The sequence below is a fragment of the Diceros bicornis genome, chromosome 25 (genome assembly GCF_020826845.1).
Source record: "Diceros bicornis minor isolate mBicDic1 chromosome 25, mDicBic1.mat.cur, whole genome shotgun sequence".
Lineage (NCBI taxonomy): Eukaryota > Metazoa > Chordata > Mammalia > Perissodactyla > Rhinocerotidae > Diceros > Diceros bicornis.
Window position 1 is genome coordinate 13,477,649 of NC_080764.1, and position 24,254 is coordinate 13,501,902.

The window sequence follows — 24,254 nt, forward strand, 5'->3', positions numbered from 1 at the left end:
TTTCCCGTGACTGGAGCCCAGAGCAGGAAGCAAGAGACACGAGACATGCAAAATTATCCCATACAGACTCCTAAATCACTCACAAGGTGCGTCCAGCGCCTTATAGGTCCTTTTGTACATGCCACCTTGCAGAAGACTTTTCTCAGTCCCTCTAACTCTCAATCAGCCAATGTTTCCCTGAGGCATTCCATTGAGTCTTCCATTTATTCCTGCAGAAGTCACCAAAATCATGGCCACCCACTTGCCTGATCGGCTGAACAATGCGTTTCACTTCTTTGTCAATTCTTCATCAGTTCTCGTGTAATTCCCTTTCTTGCCTGGATATCACTCGGGCATTGAGTGTTTCAGTCACTGAGTAATTGAGTCATTCAGTAATCCACCAATCCTTTCCTCCTGAACCTTATGGTGGAATTCCATTTGCTAAATGTGCATTTGAGGCAATTCCACTGTAATACTTGTAGCAGTTGAGTTTCCTTTGGTTATAAGCAACAGAAACTGTCTGGCTAACATAAGAGGATCCATTGAAAGGGAGCTAAGGTAGATCAGAGAATGGAAAGAAGCACAAAATCTACACAGTTCAGGAAGGACAGGAACCAGGGAGGGTCCAACTTTAGAAACTTATAGTCTGCCCTTCAAGGGACCTGCCTTCAGATAACTAAGGTCCAAACACCTGGAATTCTGGTGTCTCTGATTAAAGTTTCCAATTCCCAGGAGACAGAATAGCTTGGGTTGGGTGACTATATTCTTGGACCAATCAATCAGGCCAGGGGATGAGGAAAAGGAATGGGTTATAGGGACCCAAACCTTGGGGGGAGTCTCAGGTCAAGAAGCCACCTGATTTTGTGCCTACTATACACAGTCAACCCCTTGGCTATGAGACACACACATGCACTCTTCTCCTCAAACAAATAACAATGACTCTTCTTAACCTGTTATGGATCCAGTGATCCCGTATACAACAGCAAGCCCACTCACCTCTTCCCTAGTTAGAGACAAATACAAATAACCTCCACCTACTGCATCTTGAAGTTATGTCATTGAGTGGAGGGCCTCAGTATATCACCAGTGTTTCTCTTGCTCCCTTGAAAATATTCCTTTCTCAATATTTTGCATTTGTATATATATATTTATGTTTATATACATATACAAACACGTGTAGGAAACAAAGAGGTGCGATAGAGGCTACAACCACCTTTGACCTTTGCTGCCACTGATGCAAGCCTTTAACTGGTTATTCCACTCAATGTTCCTCTTCCCTATGGGAAATTCATTCTTGTGGAGCCTGAACCTCTTGGTGGTCCTGCCTCAGTAAGGTTGTGGAATTTTCTATTAAGCTTTGATACTCGTTCCGTAGTACAAGAAGGAATCCTAGGGGACCCCTTGAGTTCTACTCATATTCATCCTGCCCTACCGTGTAGCAACAATGTGAATTTCTCTTGAGAATCAAGATCAACTACCACATCCAACCCAGTGACTTCATCATTATCCACACATCCAGGAGCATGAGGAATCAGATATGGCCAATTCAGTGAAACCATCTTTGTCTTCCCTAAGAGAGGTATACCCCTCCTAGGTACTAACACCTCTAGACCAGAAGGTCCAGAGTCATTGGTATTGAAAACAAAATTTTTGAAAGTGGTTTAGTATGTGTAATCATGAGAGCTATTACTCTCAGCCTAACTTCTTAATTCTCAGATCCGTTTATTATGGCTATAATTAATGGAGAAAATGCACTAAATACTGAGTTTGGACTTACAGCATAGCACATCCTATCAGGCAATATTCAACCTCTCAAAGTATTTTTTCCCAGCTGAGTCCCCTTCAGGCCATTTCAATGATATCTAAGAGCATCACTTCTGGGGGCTGAGATTCATTAGGCTCCAAGTCAACCATGACACAGGACAGTCCACATTGTGTGATTAGACATGGCCGTTCCATCAGCCACTTTGTCACAGAGCCCATTTGAAAGGACTAGCTGCCTAGGGAAGGGGGAAGATTTGCAGCCAAAGAGGGTGTCTTCATTGAGTCTTAAGTCTCTCTGACAGTGGAGACCTTCTAGTGAGCATTCATGTGGGATGGGAGTATTTTCCCTCTGCCCTCTTTCTGAGAGCTCCATCCATATAACTCTTCCCTAATTATCTTTGACACCAAGCCTCTAGATTTATTCTTCCTAAAATTCTGACCTTCCAGCCAGACCCTTATCTGTTATCTAAGAATCAAGGCAGATCCTGGCCTGAAGACAACTCTCCTTCCAGGCAGAGTGGACTATGAGATGTTCTCTGTTGTTCGTCAGGAATACCCTTAAGAAATGTTCCACAGTAACCTAGTTCTGGCTGAAGTCACTGTGTCAGACAGAAAGTCCAGCAAAATTTGAGAGAGGCTGCATGCTGATAACATGGCTGAAGCACCTGAATTTGGCCTTTCTTGACCTTTCAGTGATGTGTCTATTTAGTTTTTGCAAATTGGAATTAGGTTTCTGTCTCCTACAACCAAAAATGTCAACTTTTGGGGTCCCTGGATGTAATGGAGTTGTTTCACAGGGAACTGTTGTCTTTTACATAGCTGTGGGGGTTTCCCACCATGTGTAGTCATGACGTCCTCTGTATGTGGAGACTAGATTCTTCCTTCTCTGGCAACCAGGGCTCATACCCAAGACTTAGTTTTATTTATTGGCTGCTTCCACATGGGATCCAGAATATGGAGCAAGTGAAGCAAAGACTAAGGGTGTTTAGAACCAATTCTCAGTGACGGCCAAAGAGGAGAATGGTGATGGAGGACGCTGTCCTGCACCAGCAGGGATAATTTCTCAGAGTGGCAATGGCAGTGCTCTGACCATATTTTTCCTGACAAAAGATGTTTCTTTTGCTCCCTGCCTTTGCCTCCATGGAGCTGCCTTGGTTTATACTTATTTTCTAAGCCTGGTCTCCAGCCTCCTAATGATTGGGGGGAACTCTGATATTAGTCCACTAAATTTCCCTTTTTTTCGCAATGAAACCAGAGTTGATATCTTTGTTTGCAACCAAGAAGACTTATTGATATATACCAAGAGCCAGAGACTGTATTTATTTCCTACATTAACAAGAATGTCTTAGGAATGGCAACTTCCACTGGAATTTCCACCTGAGTAGTTTTGTGAGCTCCCTGCCACTGTTTTACAAGAAATATCACTGGTTGGCACTGGCCAACTGGAGAGGTGAATAGGGTGTCTTAGGAACCACTACTCTTGCCTCCTTTGAGCCTTGAGGATGGCACCAATCTCTGTAATTCCTCCAAGAATTTGGTGTCGATTTTGGTAGAGGGCTGGCCCGGTGGTATAACAGTTAAGTTCACGCATTCCACTTTAGTGGCCCAGGGTTCGCCCGTTCAGATCCTGGGTGTGGACCTACTCACCGCTCATCAAGCCATGCTGAGACAGCATCCCACGTAGAAGAGCTACAACTCTACAACTGTGATACACAACTATGTACTGGGTCTTTGGGGAGAAAAAAGAAAAAAAGAGGAAGACTGGCAACAGATGTTAGCTCAGGGTCAATCTCTCCCCGCCCCCCAAAAAAGCTATGTTATTAAATATTTTGGTAGAGGTGTAAAACCCAATGGGCTCTGCTAGTTTATCTCGCTGTAATAGCCCTTATCCATGGGTCTGGGTGAACAATCTGTGGCTTCCAAGAGTACCTGTTCCAGGTATCCACTCAGGAACCTAGAAAATGGTAACCAGGTGAGGGTTGGGTCCCAATGGACCTATTGTGAGACGAACTCAAATCAGGTATTCATTTATTACTTACCCCTGTAAGCATCCCTCTCACCAGTAGACCATGGTCTGAGGCATTCTGGGTTCTTCCGGGGCCCAGTAGTTAGTGTAACCTTGGAGCTAGTTACCAACCATCCTAGGTATGTTGTGTTTCCTTTAACTAGTCCACGGTTACCTGAGGGGATGCTCCCAGTCCCTGGAGAACAGATAGGAGGAATGTTCGCAGGTTGCGTGATGGTGTAGGACAGGCTCTTTCTCAAACTCCTGGCTACCTTTCCCTTCAAGGGCTCTGGGTCTGTCCCATGACTCAGGTCGGAGAATTGGGTGACAAGCAGAGACTGTCCAGCGTGTTGACCTGTGTCTCTTCTTTGCTCACCAGGTTTTCGGTTATAGAAAGTACCTGAACTGTCCATCAGTTCTATTGCTGGGAACCTGTGTGTCAGACGTGACCCCCAATTGTTACCCTCCCTGGTGTCTGACATGACACCCACACTCTCTTTTCTTTTGGCTGTGAACTGCCTTCCCTAGGGTTGACCTCTTGGGATCTGTCCCACCTAAAGAGATCAGGGTCCCAGCCCAACCCTTGAGTCTAGAGAGTTCCTAGTCATCCATTTATTCCTCATGTCAAAGGAGTGAGAGGTCTCCTGGGCCCTGGCAGGAGACACAGCGTAGGTGGGAAATCCATGAGACAGCCAATCTAATATTCCAGTTTCCTGCACACTTTGATTCCTTCTCCTTCTTCTCCATGCCAAGTGCGTTGTCTTTTCAGTGTCACAATGAGGTGGCCAGCACTTAGTGAAGGTTGACCAACCCTGGGCACAGTTAGAATCACAGCCCACTGCTGGGGCAAATGGTGTCACCTAAGGATGATGAGAGCAATGAATACAGAATCATGTTCCACCTCCCTTGGTGAACACCTTAGATTCCATCCCACACATTTTCTCCAGATGTACGGAGCTTTTATAGTGAAGTCCATCTCTTGCTTTGGTGTCTAACTCTTTTCCATTATGCATTTCACCCTTGGGCTATGCTGACTTCAAATGTTTGCTGATGAGAAACAAAGAGTGATGCATGGGCAAAGTGTGCCCAAGTGCCCTTAGATACTTGGTTTGTAATTGAGATCCTACAAATCCCAACAGATGTCCCTATTGCAATTTTCTAGATGCAACTTGCGGTAGGCTGATAGCAACTCCTCGAATATGCCCATGTCCTAATTCCTGGAACCAGGGAATATGCTAATTTACATAATAAAAGGGACCTTGCAGATGTGACGTAAGTAAGGATGTTGAGATGGGGACATTATCTGGCATTATTGGGGTGGATCCAATGTAATCACAAGGTCCTTATAAGAGAGAGGCAAGAGAATCAAAGGGAAGAAAAAGAGATACGTTGATAGAAGCACAGAGACGGATTAGAAAATGCTACACTGCTGGCTTTGAAGATGGAGGGAGGGGCCAGGAGCCAAGGAATGCAGGTGGCTCTAGAAGCTGGAAAAGACAAGGAAGTGCATTATGTCCCAGAGCCTCCAGAAGGAACACAGCTCTCTGACACTTTGATTTTAGGACTTCTGACCACCAGACTTGTGAGAGAATAAATCCGAGTTGTTTTAAACTACGGAGTTTGTGGTCAGTTGTTGCAGCAGCCGTAGGGAATTAGCATGCAACTCTTTCCCCATCATTGTCTTAATTTTCCCCGAAAGACCTAGTGATGACTGAATTCATCATGTGAATCAGAAACCTACAGAATCCATCTCTGAATCTGGTTTTTACAGGACTGTTTTTCAGCTAAAAACATAAAAAGCTGGAATTTATTTCATGTCTTGAAGAGAACATTGAAGATTTCAGCCAGGCATTTGTCAGAAACATCAGAATTCTCTGTCCTACTCGAGGTCCCAGCATTTCTTGTCCCGTCTACACTGGCTGACAGCAGCCACCACCTGGAATGCTGAGGGGAGGGGCTTTACCATGGCCCTGTCCCCCACTCTCAGCCAGAAAACCAATACCAAATATGCCAACCCTCCTGAGGGTCTGTGGACTGCAACCAACTCTTGGGATCCAATTTCTGTGTCAGTTAAGATTCTTTGGTTGCAAGCAAGCAATAGCAACAAAGCAAAATACAGATAAAAGGAAATGCAAGAACAAAAACAAAAACTAATTTAAAAAAAACACCTTCTGGCCAACTCAAGAACACAGATATTTATTGGAATGATCCAGATGTTCACAGAATTAAAAAAACGGGCGTGTACACACACACACACAAGGGCTGGAAATCCCCAGGGATCTCAGCAGGAGGAGACATGCTTCCCTCCAGGTCTCAGCTCCACAGCCTTCTGCCTCTGAGTGTTTTCCTTCTGGTTTTCTGATTTCCCAGGGAGAGATTCTGACTGGCTCAAGGGGACCTTAGAGCCATCATCCATGACTAGGGGACAGGGTAAGTAAGGGACTGTAATACCATGGGGCATCGTCCAGAGCAGCCAGGCTCCGTAATTAGGCCTTTGCAGGGGCTCCCTCCTCGTCCCCATGGGACATGGTGAAGCCAGAGAGTCCATCCTCTGTCCACCTCCCTCACCAGTACTATCTCCTTACCAGAGGGGGAGCTGCTATCTGCTGGGCCAGCCTCTGAAGTGATGGGTGGCTGTGCTTTAGTAGCGGGCAGGGGGACTGAGCCTTAAAAGCCCCAGGCTTCCTCCTTACTTCCCACCACGTGGAATGATGAGCAGACCAAGGCTTTCCCCTTCCCCAGCAAGGATTCCAGTGAGTCTCTTCCTTCCTTCTTTCTCATCCCCACCTGTTATCCCTTCTTCCTTCTCCGCTATGCTCCCATTCATCCTGTCCTATTTCAGCTCTCTGCCAGTTTCTGGCAGTGGTTGGGGAGGGGGCCTCACAGACTATCCATGTCACATGGCTCATTGGATAAATGGTTGTCATCTGGCTCCACCAGCCCAGCCATTAAATCCTAGGGGAAGGAGAGAAAAGCCTCACCTAGGTTCCAGGCCTAGTTTTCACTCCAGGATTAATTATCAGAGGATTTCTGCACTGGGGTCGGAAGAGAAGAATTTGTTGGATGTTTCCCCAACATTAGTAACCTTAATTTCTTTCTGTGTGCCTATTGCTCTCGTGCCTGGTGAGGAAGGGAGGAGATGGTGCCTGGAAGAATTCAAGGAACAAGCTGCACTAGGAACCCCCACATATTGGAGCATGTATTTAGGCTGAGAAGATGCACACCCACTGGCTAGGATTTGGGGAACGAAAGGCTAGGATTTGGGGAACGAAAGACAATGTGGGGATTCCAGGGTTCATAATGAAGACTGAAGACGAGGGGATGCTGGAACCACCCTTTCCCCACCCCACGTTGAACTTGGATCTGGATAGTTCCTTTTGTTGGCTTCAGCGACAAGATGGCGCACCTCACAGACTGGTGGGTTGTATCAATGAAGAAACCAGGAGGATGGGGACCCTAATTATACCTGCGCTGTGCCATGCCCACCATCCCTCAGGTAGAGAAAATCTCAGTGGGATTATCAAAAACCCGGCAGCAAAGAAGAAATGAAAAGGCCCGTATCTAGGAATCTGGTTGCTCAAGGATCAGGAAGGAATAAGATTGGTTAAAAGACAGAATTTGGACTTGCTTTCAGAACAGGAACATTGAGAATGTCTAATACTGGAACATTAGTATTAGAAGGACTGAAAGGACAACCTGTTGATCGAGCTGGAGAAACGAAGATTTCCTGAGAGAAAAGGTTGAGACCTGCAAGCCAGACTGGAAAGATGAACAGGCAAAAATCGAGCTATCCTCACCCAGCTGCTCTTAAGCTGGGATCAGGAAAGACAGGGGTGCGAATCGCTGCCAGATCTTGGAAGGGACAGGGCCCAGAGAGGATTAAGGGGTACGTCTATCTCCCACTAGGGAGCAGGGATGGAGGAAATGATCCAAAAGCACTTTCTAGAAGTTGCAGGTAAGGGTTTAATAAGAACCACAGAGAGACAGCTAAGCTCTGAGCAGATATGAGTAGAAAGATCAGAATAGAGTATTTCAGAAGTTCATTCTTGAGTTTCCTGGTGACAAAGATGTATATGGGAAGTAAGACTGGCCTGTACCTTGAGAAGCATATGCAGGAGGATGCTGGGATAAGACTCAGAGGGAAAGAGGTCAGAGAAGATGGGACACACATGCAGCCCAGGCTTGGGTGTGTGGCTGGTGTTTGGGCCAAAGATACATGTTAGGCTGCTGTGGGCAGACCTCCCTGATGGAACCACCCCACTCTGGGAACAGAGCGGGGCTGGATTGTTTCCACAGTGGAAGCCTCCTGCAGATGCAGAACTTCTTAGCTTCTTGGCTCAACATGGTGGGCCCCGCAAGGTGGACTCCAGAGGCATGTATCGAGAAACCAGTGTCTACACCCCTAAGTTAAAATAAAGGACAAGGAAGGAAGGTGCTCTGACCCAGAAAAAAGTGTGAGCCCTATCCAAGCTTGGGAAGGAGCAGGTCCAATTTAAGAAACCACGTAAGATGATCTCTGGGCCTGCGTGAGATGAGATGAGTAGGGACTGAGGCAAACAGCTGTCAGAGGCTTATCTCCCCACCACCTGGAAAGAGGTTGCAGGAAGGAATGTTCCTGCTGCCACAGAAGCCACACAAGTTTTCCCGAGGCCTGAAAGCTCAATGGCTCAGAGAAATGTGGCTTTGGGAAGGAGCAGTTGATGGGGCGTGTTGGTCTCCTAACTGGAGTTGCATCCCACTTCCAGTTTGCTACATCTTGAGTTTGAACTTGACAAATCTACTGCTCGAGTCTTTTCTGAATTCTCTTCATGTGTGTCCAGCTTGCCATAGCCTCAGCTCTTAAGAATATTTAAATGATGTCCAGTTGGGATCTGCCTCTCTTCCATAGCCATGTCTGTCCCTAAGGTTACAGAGCTAAAGTCGAGCAAACGACAGAAAGAACTAGGAGAAAGTGTTGCCCTCAAAAGAACCTATGGAGGGGTGAGCATTAAGGTCAATGTTGGCAGGAGATCACAGAATGGGGGTGGAGAAATGGATCTGGAAGGCAGCCCCCCTCATTCATTCATTCATTACATCATTCCTTCATTCATTACTCCATTCATTCATTCATTACACCATTCATTCATCAAACACTCACTGACACCCCCTCCCCTTCTGTGTGCCTAGCACTTTCCAGGTTCTGGGGACATAAAGATCAGACAGGCTCCTGTCCTGTCTGGAGTTCAGAGTCCAGATGGAGTACACACGTGGGATAAAGGCTTCCATCCTGTTATGAGGGGTTCGGGGATTCGATCGGAGACGTAAAAGACACTTTCCACTCCAAACAAGTGGACTGAAGGTATATTTTATTATATAGAGGATAGGAAAGGCGAGAGTCTGCAAACAGATCTGAATAGGTCAAATATTAAGAGGGAAAAAACATCAGCCCGACTGGAAAGGGAAAACATCCACATCGGCTGAAGAGAAATGACACAAATCAACCAGAAAGAGAAACACCAGGTTGACCGAAAAGAGAACACATCAAATCAATTACTTCATATCAAATCAATTACTTACAACATCCACGCCCCACTGCCGGCAGAGCCCTGTCAATCGACGCGGCTGGGCAAGGATCACACGTCCTGGGCAAGGTGTCCCTTCCATAGGTGGAACTCTCACTAGGGCTCAGTTTCCAGCAGTTTTTATACCATCAGTAATTTTCAGAGTAAGCGATTACAGAGTTTGCAGAGCAAGCATTTAGTGTTTCCATGCACAAATTGTTATCAGTGGCGTACGTGCACTGAGCCCCCTGGCTAACGTCCCAGCCCAGTAGTTGTGTACATGCATTGTTCTCTTTGGTTATCGTCCTAGCCCGGCACAGATGGCCAGTCCATCCCGTGCTACCACGCTCCAAGAGCCTTGAAATGTTACAACTTGCAACTCTCTCCGTGGGAGAAAGGCCAGTTCCTGGGAAAAGGCCAGTTCCCACCACACAGGAAGCAGCTTTGTATTTCTTTTTGTGCTGGTGGCTGTAGGTCAATGGAGCGGCCAAACATGGCCGTACTCATGTCAAGACACATCCACAACCTCTCCATGGTCATCTGTCCCCGTGCCTCCCTCGCCCCTTGTGCTCTGGCATCACTGAAATGCTGTTAGCTTCCCCACATCCCCTAGGGTGTTTCTCCTCTGTTCCTCTACATGTGCCCTCCCCTCTGCCGTCATGCACAGCTGGCCCTTCCTTCACCTGGCCACCTGCCACTTGTCCTTCACGACTGCCTGCACAGAGTAACTTCTTCCCTGGACCTCCCCGCACCCTCAGAGTGATTGTGATGCTCCTCCTCTGGGCTCCCATAATCCCGTGGGCTCCGTCTGTCGTAGCCTCGGCACAGTTTCTTCTCATTGGATGTTTCATGGGCTCCCCCTCCTTCTGCAGGGACCAGGTCTCATTCTCTGCATACCCTGGCTGCAGGGGATGTGTCTGTGAACACTGTTGAACCAAACCAGAATCTGCGGAACAGAAAGAGTTCTGATTCTGCTTTTTATCAGTAGTGTTGAGGTAACATTTTACGTATGATAAACTACATCATGTAATTCAAGCGCACAATTCAAGAATTTTAACAGATGAAACCACAAACACAAACAAGACACAGAACATGTATATAACCCCAAAAGATTCCTTCTGTCTCTTTCCAGGCCCTTTCTCTCCCATCCCCAGGCACCACTGATTAGAATTTTGTCACTATAGTGACAAATATATATATACACACACACACACATATTCTATCTGTATATGTGACATATAACATAATAAAAAACACAAAATATAAAGTGACATATATAAATATATATTACATGTATAACTTGTAAATACTACACATGTAGTATTTTCTAGAATTGTATACAAATGGAATAATGTAGTATATATATCATATACTGTCGTTTCCCCAGCATAATGCTTTTGAGACTCATTCACATTGTTGTGTGGTGTATCAGTGGTCCATTTTTTTAAATTGCTGAGTGATAAGTATAGATATCCACATTTGTTTACCTTGTTAATAGACATTTGGGTTGTGTCTAATATGAAGCAATTGTGAATAAAACTGTTCTGCACTAGTCTTGTATGGACATATGTTTTCGACTTTCTTGGATAAATACTAGCATTGAAACGGCTGACATCATACTGTAGGTGAAGACTCATCTTTTGAAGAAACTGCCAATTGGTTTTCAAAGTGGTTGTATATTCTTCACTCTTATCAGTAGTTTATGAGCGTTCTGGTTGCTCCGTATCTTCACAATACCTGGAATTGTGAGTCTTTAATTTTAGCCATTCCAATGGGAGTGTAGTGGTATCTCATTGATGTTTTAATTTGCATTTCCCTGATGATAATCATGTAGTCATCTTTATTAGTCATGCATATATTTTCTTTCATGAAGTGTCTGTTTAAACCTATTGCCCAATTAAAATACTGAGTCGTATTATTATTATTGTTTTAAAAATTTTTGATATATTCCGGATACAAGTCTTTCATGTATGACTTCCCATACGTATTGAGAATATTTTCTCCTATTCTGGGGCTTATCTTTTGCCTTTCTTAATGTTTTTTGACAAGTGAAAGTTTTTAGTTTTGATAGGGTATAATTTATCAACCTTCTTCTCTTTTATGGTTCATGTTTTTTGAGTCTTATCTACAAAATCACTGCCTAGTCCAAAAGTGACAATTATTTTCTCCCATGTTTTCTTCTAGAAATTTTTAATTTACGCTTCTGCATTTAGCTTTTGGATTTTCATTTCCAGCTGATTTTTGTGTGTGACGTGAGATAAAAGCTGAGGTTCATTTGTTTCATATGAATACCCAGTTATTTCAGTACCATTTGTTAAAAAGACTTTTCTTTCTCTACTGAACCGCCTTGGCCTCTCTGCCAGAAATCAACTGACATATATATTTGGGTCTACTTCTAGATTCTCTATTCTGTCTGCTTAATATATCTGTCTATCCTTTTGCCAAAACCACAGTGTCCAGTTCTCTATGGTTAATAGTCAGTCTTAAAATCAGGTAGTGTAGGACATCCAACTTTGTTCTCCTTTTTAAAATTGCTCTGGCTCTTCCAGGTCATTTGCATTTCTGTGCGCATTTTAGAATCAGTTCTTCAATTGCTACAATTTCTTCATTCTCTACCAAAAAAAAGTCTACTGGAATTTTGATTGGCATTGTATTGAACTTACAGATCAAATTAGGGAAAATTGACATTGTATCACTATTGAGTCTTCTAGTCCATGAACATGTTATGTCTCTGCATTTATTTAGATCTTGTTTAATTTCTGTCAGCAATGTTTGTGATTTTCAGTGAAGAGCTCTTGCATGATTTTTTCTTTTTTTCCTTCCCAAAGCCCCCGTACATAGTTGTACATTCTTGTTGTAAGTCCTTCCAGCTCTATGTGAGCTGCCACCACAGCATTGCTACTGACAGACAAGTGGTGTGGTCCCATGCCCAGGAACAAAATCTGGGCCACTGAAGCAGAGCACACCAAAATTTAACCACTAGACCATCAGGGCTGGCTCTCTTGCATGACTTTTTTTTTTTTTTTTTGGTGAGGAAGATTAGCCCTGGGCTAATAACCGTGCCCATCTTCCTCTACTTTATATGGGATGCCACTACAGCTTGGCTTAATAAGCGGTGTTTTGGTCCGCGCCCAGGATCCGAACCCGCAAACCCTGGGCCACCAAAGTGGAATGCATGAACTTAACCACTACGCCACCAGGCTGGCCCCAGTTGTGTAACTTTCGTTAAATTTATTCCTAAGTATTTTGTGGGTTTTGGCACTATTATAAATGAAATTGTCTTTAATTTCACTTTCTAATTTGTTTGATGCTAGTATACAAAAACACAATTAATTTTTCTATATTAACCTTTTTAATTCTCTAATATTGTTAAATTTACTTATTAGTTCTAGTAGTTGTTTTGTAGAGTCTTTAGGATTTTCTCTGTAAATAATAATTTCATCTGCAAATATAGACAGTTATTCTTTTTCTTTTCCAACTTTATGCCATTTATTTCTTGGACTTGCCTTGTTGGAAAGGCTAGGGGTTCCAGGATCATGTTGAATAGAAGGGTCTAAGTGGGCATCCTGACCTTGTTCCTAATCTTAGGAGAAAACATTCAATATTTCACCCTCAACTATGATATTTGCTGTAGGATTGCTGTAGATGTCCCTTATCAGATTGAGGAAGTTTCCTGCTATTCCTACTTTGTAGAGAATTTTTATAAGGAATGGTGACTTAGTTGTGTCAAATGCTTTTTCTTCTATTATTGAAGTGATCACATGATTTTTGCTCCTTTATTATGTTAATATGATCAATTAAATCGATTCAAATCAATTAGTTAATTACACTAAACTTGCATTCGTGGGATAAACTCGACTTAAGTCATGGCGTATGATTCTTTGTATGTATATATGTGTACATGTGTGTATATATGTATGTATATATATTCCTGGACTCAATTTGCTAATATCTTGTTAAAGATTTTCGTGCCTATGTTGATGAGGGATATTGTGATATTTGATTTTTTTAAGAATATCTTATTCAGGTTTTGAAAGTAGGGTTATGCTAGCCTCATAAAATGAATTGAGAAGTATTCCCTCCCCACCTGTTCTCTGAAAGAGTTTGTGTGTTATTGTTGTTGTTTCTTCCTTGAATCATTGATAGAATTCACCATCTGGACCTGAAGTTTCTTAGTAGAAGTTGTTTGATAAAGAATACAATTTTTCTAATAAATATACTGCTATTAATATTTTCTATTTAATATTGTGTCAATTTTATAAGTCGTATTTTTCAGAGAATTTGTCCATTTCATCTAAGTTGTCAAATTTGTTGGCAGAAAGTTGTCCATGATAATCTTTTGTTATCCTTTTAATATCTATAGGATCTGTGATGATAAACCTTCTTTCATTCTTGATATTGGTAGTTTGTGTTTTCTTTCTCTTTTTTTCTTCCCTGATCAGTCTAGCTAGGAGGTCATTAATTTAACCGATCCTTTCAAAGAACTAGTTTTTGGCTTTTTTAATTTCCTCTACAGTTGGTCTATTTTCTCTTCATTGATTTCTGCTCCCATATTCATCATCTCCTTCCTTCTGCTTACTCTGAGTTTAATTTGCTCTTTTTTTCTCTGCTTCTTGGTCTAGCTTTCTAGATTTTCATTTAGAATCTTACATGATTGATTTTCAACTTTTCTTATTTTCTAATATAAACATTTAAAGCTGTTGTATTAGTTTCCTGTTGCCTCTGTAACAAATTACCACAAACTTAATGGCTTAACACAACACAAACTTATGCTCTTATAGTTCTGGAGGTCAGAAGAATGAAATCAGTTTTGCTGGTTAAAGTCAAGATATTAGCAGGACTGGTTCTTTCTGGAGGCTCCAGTGTGAATCTGTTCCCTTGCCTTTTCTAGCTTTGAGAGGACTCCTGCCTTCCTTGGCTTGTGACCCCTTCCTTGTGTCACTCTAACCTCTTGCTTTCATCATCGTATCTCCTACTTTCTCTTCTGTGGTTAAACCTCTCTCTGCGTCCCTCTAATAAGGACACTAGTGATTACATTTAGGGCCCACTCAGATAATCCAAGACAATCTCCCATTGAGGATCCTTAACTTAATCACATCTGCAAAGTCCACTTACCATATAAGGTAATAGTCACAGGGTCCAGGGATTAGGACATGAACATATTTAGGATGGCCATTTTCAGCCCATCATAAATATAAATTATTATGAATCCTACCAACTTTTGTATATTGTGTTTTCATTTTAATTCAGTTCAATGTATGTTATTTTAAATTTCTCTTGATAATTCTTCTTTGACTTATGGATTATTTAGTAGTATATCTTTTAATTTCCAAGTATTTGGTATTCTCCTAGATATCTTATATTGATTCATTTTGTGTATTTGTGTGTGTGTGTGTGTGAGGAAGATCAGCCCTGAGCTAACATTCATGCTAATCCTCCTCTTTTTGCTGAGGAAGACCAGCTCTGAGCTAACATCTATTGCCAATCCTCCTCCTTTTTTTTCCCCAAAGCCCCAGTAGATAGTTGTATGTCATAGTTGCACATCCTTCTAGTTGCTATATGTGGGAGCGGCCTCAGCATGGCCGGAGAAGCGGTGAATCGGTGCACGCCCAGGATCCAAACCCGGGCCGCCAGTAGCGGAGCGCGCACACTTAACCGCTAAGCCACAGGGCCAGCCCTGATTCATTTTGAATATAATTCAATTGTGGTCAGAGAGCATATTCTGCATGACTTCAATCCTTTAAATGTATTGAGACTTGTTTAATGGTCCAGCAAATGATCTGCTTTGGTGACCATACCATGTGCCTCTGAAAATAATGTGTATTCAGCAGTTGGTGCATGTAGGTTTCTATAAACATCAGTTAGTTCAAGATAATTAGTAGTGTTGTTCAGGTTCTCTATGCCTTGACTGATTTTTTGTCTATCATTATTAAGAGGGAGGATGTTAAATTTTCCAACTGTGAGTTTTGAATTTTCTATTTCTATTACTCCTTTGATTTGTATCTATTTTTGCATCATTTATTTTGAAGCTCTTTTATAGATGCATATACATTTTTTATTATTATGTCTTCCTAATGAATTGTCCCTTTTTATGTTTGGTATATACTTTGTCTTGAAGTCTATTTTATCTGGCATTAAGATAGCCATCTTTGCTTTCTTATGCTTTTTGCATGGTGTACATTTTTCCATCCCTTTAATTTCAACCTAACTGTGCCTTTATATTTAATGTTTACATCTGATTATATAATCTTTAAATGTCTCTAATAGACAGTATATAGTTGTATGTTGCTTTCTCATCTATTCTGATAATCTCTGCCTTTTAATTGGAACGTTTAGTCCATTAACATTTAGTGTAAGTATTGATATAGTTAGACTTAAGTCTACCATTTTATTACTTGTTTTCTGTTTTTCCATTCCTCTGTTTCACTTTTCCTGCCTCCTTTAGGTTACCTGAATACTTTTTAGAATTCAGTTTTAATTTATCTACTGACATTTTAGCCATACTTCTTTGCATTATTTCTTAGTGATGCTCTAGAGATTACTGTATACATCCTTAACTTTTTACAGTTTACTTAGAGTTACTATTTTAACACTTCATGTAAAACATAGAAATCTTGCTGCTGTATAGGTCCATTTGCCACCTCCTCTAGCTTTCATGTTATTATTGACATATGTATATACATTTTAAACCCTACAAGATAGTATTTTAATTTTTGCTTTAAAGAGTCATATGTATTTTAAAGAAATTAAGAAAAAACATTCTTTTCAGATATTTACCTTTTCTTATGCTTTCATTTGTTTCTGGGGATTTGGCTCTCCCTTGTTATCATTTCTCTTTGCCTGAGGAATTTCTTTGGCATTCCTTCTAGTACATTTCTGTAGGCAATGAGTTCTTTTAGCTTTCCTTTATCTAGAAATGTCTTTGTTTCGCTTTCATTTTTGAAGGATATCTCTTCTGGCTATAGAATTCTGAGTTAACAGTATTTTCTTTCAGCCCTTTCAGATGTTGTTCCAGTGTCTTCTGGTATCCACAGTTTCTGGTATGAAGCTCTCTGGTTCTTGTATCATTGTTCCTTATATGAAATATGTTCTTTCTTTAGCTACTTTCAAGATTTTCTCTTTATCATGGTTTTCAGCAGTTTTACTATCATAGGCCTAGGTGGGATTATCTTAAATTTATTGTGTTTGGGGTTCACAGAACTTCTTGAACATGTAAATTTATCTCTTTCACCAAATTTGGGAAGTTTTCAGCCATTATTTCTTAAAATATATTTTTCCCACACCAATCTCCCTTTTTCCCTCCTGGGATTCCAATTCTCCAATGACCCATTATCTTTAGACCTTTTCATATGTTCCTGCAGGTCCATGAGATTGTTTATTTTTTAAAACTTTTTTTCTCTTGTTTCCTTAGATTGGATAATTTCTAAAAAGTCATGTTTAAGTTCATCTTCCTTTGCCATCTCCATTCTGCTATGAAATACAAACATTCCAGTTTTTTAATTTCAGATACTGTATATTTCAGTTCTAAAATTTTCTTTTGCTTCTTTTCTGTATTTTCTGTTCCTCTGCTGAGATTCCTACCTTTTCATACAAAGGTCTTTTTCCTTACCTAATCAAGCATATTTATAATAACTGCCTTTAAGTTTTCCTTTATTAATTCCAAAATCTGGATCATTTTAGCATTGGTCTCTGTTGATTGTCTTTCCTTTTGAGAATGGGTTACATTTTCCTTGCTCTTTCTCTGTCAAGTAATTGTTTATTGTATCCTGGACATTATCAATATATGTTGAAGAGATTGTGGATTCTGTTCATTCCTCCAAAGATTTTTTTTTCTTTAGAAGCAATTAACTTGGTTAGACTTAAACTGCAAATCTGTCTTGTCTGTGAGGAGGCAGCTAACGTCTGACCTCAGACTGCTTTTAGTCTGCTTAATGCATGTATGGTTCAGGATCAGTCAGACACTGAGGTAGAGATTATGCACAAAATTTGGAGTTTCCCTTCTGTGGCTTTCTCCTTTAACAATTTGATTGGTGGTGTTAGAGACCTCCTCATCCCTAATTCTGCCTAATTGCTTATTTTTCCAAAGAATTCCAAATCTTGCACCCAGACTGTGGTTGTGAAGACCAAAGCCAAAAATTTCTATCTTTGTTTTCTGGCTGTGGTCCCCTGAGTGTTGGAGGCCTTAGTTGAAATGCTCAAAGAGACCCCATCAAGAGATTAAAAGAATATATAAAAAGTGAGAGAGATCACACCTGATGATATGTCACAGCGTCTCACCTCTATATGCCAACAAAGGCATTTACAGAGAAAGAAGATGAGGCGGAGTCTGGTCAATGAATTTTGGTGACTGGTAATGTGACTCTTGGGCAAATAAACATTTTTTAGTTTCCTATTGAAGTTTTTAAAACTACTGCAGGAGAAATAGGTCTAGAAGGATGAACACCCAAAAGTTACACTTATTCTGTATTTTTTGAAAATAATTTTTGAACACTCAACAGGTAATATTTTATTTTATTTTTCTTCCAAAAGATGCTGTGGCTTTTCTGGATTGGTAACTGTGGAAGAGACCGATAACTGTCTCCAAATTTTCATTCTTCCCTCCTTTTTTTAACTTTTTTCTTATTGTGGTGAAATATATAACATAAAATTGACCATCTTAACCATTTTTCACCTCCTTGATTTTGGTCATAGAAACTGCTGAGTTTTAGCTGGGCACATGGCTGCCCAGCCTCCCTTGGAGCTCCATGTGGCCTCAGCACTAAATTCTGGATAATTTAAGGTGATGGGAATGATGTGTGCATCTTCTAGGTCATGTCCTTAAAGAGAAAATTCCTGTGCTCCATGTCCTCTTTTGTCCTTCTTTTGGCTAGAATGTCTGGTTGAGAGCCAGCTTCTACATAGAAGAAAACAACTCCTTGGGGATGGCAGAGCAATAACAGGCTGGACTTCTGGTCAACCTTTGGAAGCAAGGCCACCTACCTCCCAAACCAACTAGAAACTTGGACTTTGATGTCTGAAAGAAAAAAATCTATATTGTTTGCATTGACATGTTAATATTTTGTGACTCTTTGTTACAGCAGCACAGTGTCAATATCCGAACTAATCTAATGACCATCTCTAGGCTTCATCTCCTTCCCATTCTTCGAGTCTCCTAATTCTTTCTGCATTCTGCCTCTCTATTCAGCCCCTTTGGGTTCACCATTGCTTGGATGGTTTGTAGCTTTGATGTTGACTTCTCCGAAGATCCTACCTCTCAGCCCAACTGCTCCAGGGGATCCGTATACTGTGGCCCATGAATAAGTGACCACTCCAGGCTTCCAAGACTTAGTTCCAAGCAAGCTCGGTCCAGCTCTAGTGTCCAACCTCAAGGACCTCCTCCCACCCATCTCTCTGCCTATCTGTTAACATTCCCACTTCACAGTTGGAATAGATAAAAAGAAATGAGAGTAAAGGACATAGGGCCAGGTCAAGGGGGGAGGAAGAATTGGGACTAACTGCTAATATCTATGGGTTTCTTTTGGAGTTGATAGAAATCTTCTGGAATCATATAGCGGTGATACTTCCACAACATAGTGAATATACTAAAAGCCAGTTTAAAATGGTGAATTTTATGTTATGTGATGTATATCTCAATTTTTAAAAATGTTATTTAAAAAAAAAAAAAGGAGCCGTGGAGGGAGATAGGGAAAGAGGTTCAAAAAGTGCATTCTAAAAAAGGTAGGAAGGGGGTGGGGGGGGCCAGAAGGAGGAAGGACAGGGCAGAGGGGAGGAAGCCAAGTCCAGATGTCTTCTTGCAGAAAGCAAAGTGACATGTAACAGGCACCATGCCTGGAGCTGCTGGCTCCTGGAGATGAACCACATTGGAGGCTCTAGAGGGCATTTTGGCACAGTTAGGAGCAGCCTCCAAGATACTTCCCCTCTATATGAGTCTATGATTACTCAGCCACAGAAAGGAACAAACTATTGATACATACAGCAACCTGGATGAATCTCAAGGGCATTATGTTGAGTGAATTTTTTAAAAGGCCAGTCTTAAAGGGTTACATACTGTATGATCCCATTTATAAAATATTCTGAAAGTGCCAAAATTATAGACATTAAGAACATATCAGTGGTTCCCAGAGATTAAAGATGTCATGGGAAGGTGTGACCCTAAAGTGTTAGCACCAGGATGTTCCTCTCTGGTGACAGAACAGTCTGTATGTTGATTTTTGGGATGGTTCAATGAGTCTGTAATGTGATAAAATTTCATAGGACTATCATAAAGACATAAAAATGAGTGATTGCAGAAACTGGTAAAATCTGAGTAAGGTCTGTAGTGTAGTTAGTTGTGCCAGTGTCAATTTCCTGGTTTTGATAATGACTATAGTTACGTAAGATGTCACCATGGGGGGAAAACAGGGTGAAGGGTACACAGGACTTCTCCATACTATTTTTTGAAACTGTACTATTTGGTCTTGTGCTTCTATAATTATTATTTTTTTAAAGTCTATGATTCAAGAGCTGAATGGTGGTGGTGAGGGTCAGGTGGATAAAAGAAGCAAAGCCATGGCCAGCTTTGTGACCTTGGAAAATGTACATGAGGAATATAAGAACAGCCGCATACTAGATGGTGCCTTGAGAAGATGGAAGGAGATAACGCAGGCGCCGTGATCACTCCAGTGCCCAACATACAAAGTGAGTGCTCAGAAAACACTGATTCTTTTTTTTTTCATATGTAAGAAATTAACATTTTACTATTTTGTTTAAGATATTTTATCTTTTTAAAGTAATAAAAACAACTGGTATTCCAAGGGAGAGGAAGATACCACCTCTTGATAGGCGAGTTGCATGTGTGTACAGGAAGAGAAGACATTAATGGCCGCCATCTTTGGAGAAAAGCTACCACACCATGTCTCTTTAACTCCTATTTTGCATTTAGCATTTCTTTGTTTCTCTGTGTTGTATTCTGGATGAATTCTTCAGTACTATCTTTCCACTCACTAATTATCTTTGCAACTACAGCCAATCTAAGTTTTATTGCATCTATTGATTTTTTATATTTTAATGACTTTTCTTATTTCTGAGATTTCTAAGTTTTTCTTTTCCCATCCATCTATTCTTATTATAGTATTACCTGTTTTTGTTTAACGATTTATTATTCATTTTTATATATTTTATTTTTATTTTTTATTTTTTATTTTTTAATTAAGGTCATAATAGTTTATAACTGTGAAATTTCATTTGTACATTATTATCTGTCAGTCACCATCTATCTGCCCCTTCACCCCTTGTGCCCACCTCCCAACCTCCTTCCCCTCTGATAACCACTAAACTGTTCTCTTTGTCCGTGTGTTAATTTCTCTTCCACACATGAGTGAAATCATATGGTATTTGTCTTTCTCTGTCTGGCTTGTGTCACTTAACATCATACCCTCAAGGTCTATCCATGTTGTTGTGAATGGGACGATTTTGTCTTCCTTTAGGGCTGAGTAGTATTTCATTGTGTAAATATATACCACATCTTCTTTATCCAATCATCGGTCAATGGGCACTTGGATTGCTTCCACTTCTTGGCTATAGTGAATAATGCTGCAGTGAACATAGGGGTGCATAAGTCTCTTTGAATTGTTGATTTCAAGATCTTTACATGAATACCCAGTAGTGGGATAGCTGGGTCATAATGGTATTTCTATTTTAAATTTTTTTGAGAAATCTCCATAATGTTTTCCACAGTGGCTGCACCAGTTTGCAGTCCCACCAGCAGTGTAGGAGGGTTCCCTTTTCTCCACATCCTCTCCAGAATTTGTTATGTTTTGTCTTGGTAATTATAGCCATTCTAACGGGTGTAAGGTGATATCTTAGTGTAGTTTTGATTTGCATTTCCCTGATGATTAGTGATGTTGTTCATCTTTTCATGTGCTTATTGTTCATCTGTATATCTTCTTCGGAAAAATGTCTGTTCATATCCTCTGCCCATTTTTTGATCTCGTTGTTTGTTTTTTTGTTGTTCACTTGTGTGAGTTCTTTATATTTTTTTGAGATTAACCCCTTGTTGGATATATGATTTGTAAATATTTCCTCACAGTTGGTGGGTTGTCTTTTTGTTTCGTTCCTGGTTTCCTTTGCCTTGCAGAGGCTCTTTAGTCTGATGAAGTCCCACTTGTTTATTTTTTCTTTTGTTTCCCTTTTCAAATCATATTTGAAAAGATGCTTCTAAGAGCAATGCAAAGAGTGTGCTGCCTATATTCTCTTCTAGGAGTTTTATGGCTTCAGGTCTTACCTTCAAGTCTTTGATCCATTTTGAGTTAATTTTTGTGTATGGTAAAAGATAATGGTCTACTCTCATTCTTTTGCATGTGGCTGTCCAGTTTTCCCAACACCATTTATTGAAGAGACTTTCCTTTTTCCATTGTATGTTCTTAGCTTCTTTGTCAAAGATTAGCTGTCATAGATGGGTGGTTTTACTCCTGGGCTTTCAATTCTGTTCCATTGATCTGTGTGTCTGTTTTCGTACCAGTACCATGCTGTTTTCATTACTATAGCTTTGTAGAATATTTTGAAGTCAGGTATTGTAATGCCTCCAGCTTTGTTCTTTTTTCTCAGTATTGCTTTAGTTCTTTGGGGTCTTTTGTTGCCCCATACGAATTTTAGGATTCTTTGTTCTATTTACATCAAGAATGTCATTGGGATTCTGATTGGGATTGCATTGAATCTGTAGATTGCTTTAGGTAGTATGGACATTTTAACTATATTTATTCTTCCAATCCATGTGCATGGAATATCTTTCCACTTCTTTAAGTCATCATCGATTTCTTTCAATAATGTCTTATAGTTTTCATTGTATAGGTCTTTCACCTCCTTGGTTAAATTTATTCCTAGATATTTTATTCTTTTGTTGTGATTGTAAACGGGATTGTATTCTTGAATTCTCTTTCCTTTAGTTCGTTATTAGAGTATAGATATACAACTGATTTTTGTAAGTTGATTGTGTACCCTGCAACTTTGCTGTCATTGTTGATTATTGCTAAGAGTTTTCCGATGGATTCTTTAGGGTTTTCTATATAGAGAATCATGTCATTTGCAAACAGCAAGAGTTTCACCTCTTCATTGCATATTTGGACTCCTTTTATTTCTTTTTCTTGCCTAATTTCTCTGGCCAAAACCTCCAATGCTATGTTGAGTAAGAGTGGCAAGAGTGGGCACCCTTGTCCTGTTCCTGTTCTCAGAGGGGTAGCTTTCGGTTTCTCACCAGTAGGTATGATGTTGGTTGTGAGTTTTTCATATATGGCCTTTATTATGTTAAGGTACTTTCCTTATATAAGGTACTTTCCTTTTTATTGACAGTTTTTATTGTAAATCGATGTTGGATCTTGTCACATGCTTTCTCTCTGTCTATTGAGATGATCATGTGCTTTTTATTCCTCGTTTTGTTAATGTGGTGTATCACATTGATTGATTGGTGGACTTTGAACCATCCTTCTGTCCCTGGTATGAATCCCACTTGATCGCTGTGTATGATCTTTTTAATGTATTGCTGTATTTGGTTTGCCAATATTTTGTTGAGGATTTTTGCATCTATGTTCATCAGTGATATTGGCCTGTAATTTTCCTTCTTTGTGTTGTCCTTGTCTGGATTTGGGTTCAGGGTGAAGTTGGCATCGTAGAATGTATTAGGAAGTGTTCTATCTGCCTCAAATTTTTGGACTAGTTTGAGGAGGATAGGTATTAAATCTTCTTTGAATGTTTGGTAGAGTTCCCCAGAGAAGCCCTCTGGTCCTGGACTTTTATTTTTTGGGAGGTTTTTGATTACTGTTTCAATCTCTACTTGTGATTGGTCCATTCAGGTTCTCTGTTTCTTCTTGGTTCAGTTTTGGGAGGTTGTATGAGTCTAAGAATTTATCCATTTCTTCTAGATTGTCCAAATGTTGGCCGATAGTTTTTCATAGTACTCTCTTATAATCCTTTGTATTTCTGTGGCATCTGTTTTAATTTGTCCTCTTTTGTTTCTAATTTTATTTGTTTGAGCCTTCTCTCTTTTTTTCTTAGTGAGTCTGGCTAAGGGTTTGTCCATTTTGTCTATCTTCTCAAACAACCAGCTCTTTGTTTCATTCATCCTTTCTACTGTCTTTTTTTGTTTCAATTTCATTTATTTCTACTCTAATTTTTATTATCTCCCTCCTTCTGCTGATTTGGGGCTTTGTATCTTCTTTTTCTATTTCTGCTAAATGTAGTTTAAGAATGTTTATTTTAGATTTTTCTTGTTTGTTAAGATGGGCATGTATTGCTATGAGTTTCCCTCTGAGGACCACTTTTGCTGCATCGCATATGAGTCGATATGGTGTATTTTCATTTCATTTGTCTCCAGATATCTTTTGATTTCTCCTTTAATTTCTTCAATGATCCATTGGTTGTTCAGCAGCATGTTGTTTAGTCTCCATGTGTTTGTCACTTTCTCAGCTTTTTTTTGTAGTTGATTTTTAGTTTCATAGCATTATGGTCAGAAAAGGTGCTTGATATGATTTCAAACTTCTTAAATTTATTGAGGCTTTCCTTGTTTCCCAACATATGGTCTATCCTTGACAATGTTGCACGTGCACTTGACAAGAATGTGTATGCTTCTGTTTTTGGATGGAGTGTTCTATATATATCTATTAAGTCCATCTTGTCTAGTTTTTCATTTAAATCCACTATTTCCGTGTTGACTTTCTCTCCAGATGATGTATCCATTGATGTAAGTGGGGTGTTAAAGTCGCCTACCATTATTCTGTTGTTGTTAATATATCTTTTTAGATTTTTTAATCGTTGCTTTATGTACTTTGGTGTTCCTGTGTTGGGTGCATATATATTTATAAGTGTTATGTCTTCTTGGTGGAGCGTTCCTTTTATCGTTATATCTTGCCCCTCTTTTTCTCTCATTGACTGTTTTATCTTGACTTCTATTTTGTCTGATGTAAGTACGGCAACATCTGCTTTCTTTTGTTTGC

General features: G+C 40.3%; 1 protein-coding gene across 5 annotated transcripts in view; it reads left to right on the top strand.

Annotated features, from left to right (window-relative positions):
• Window positions 1-24,254, top strand: part of LOC131421690 (apolipoprotein L2-like) — a 91,306-nt gene that overhangs the window by 17,843 nt on the left and 49,209 nt on the right. The window lies entirely within an intron of this gene.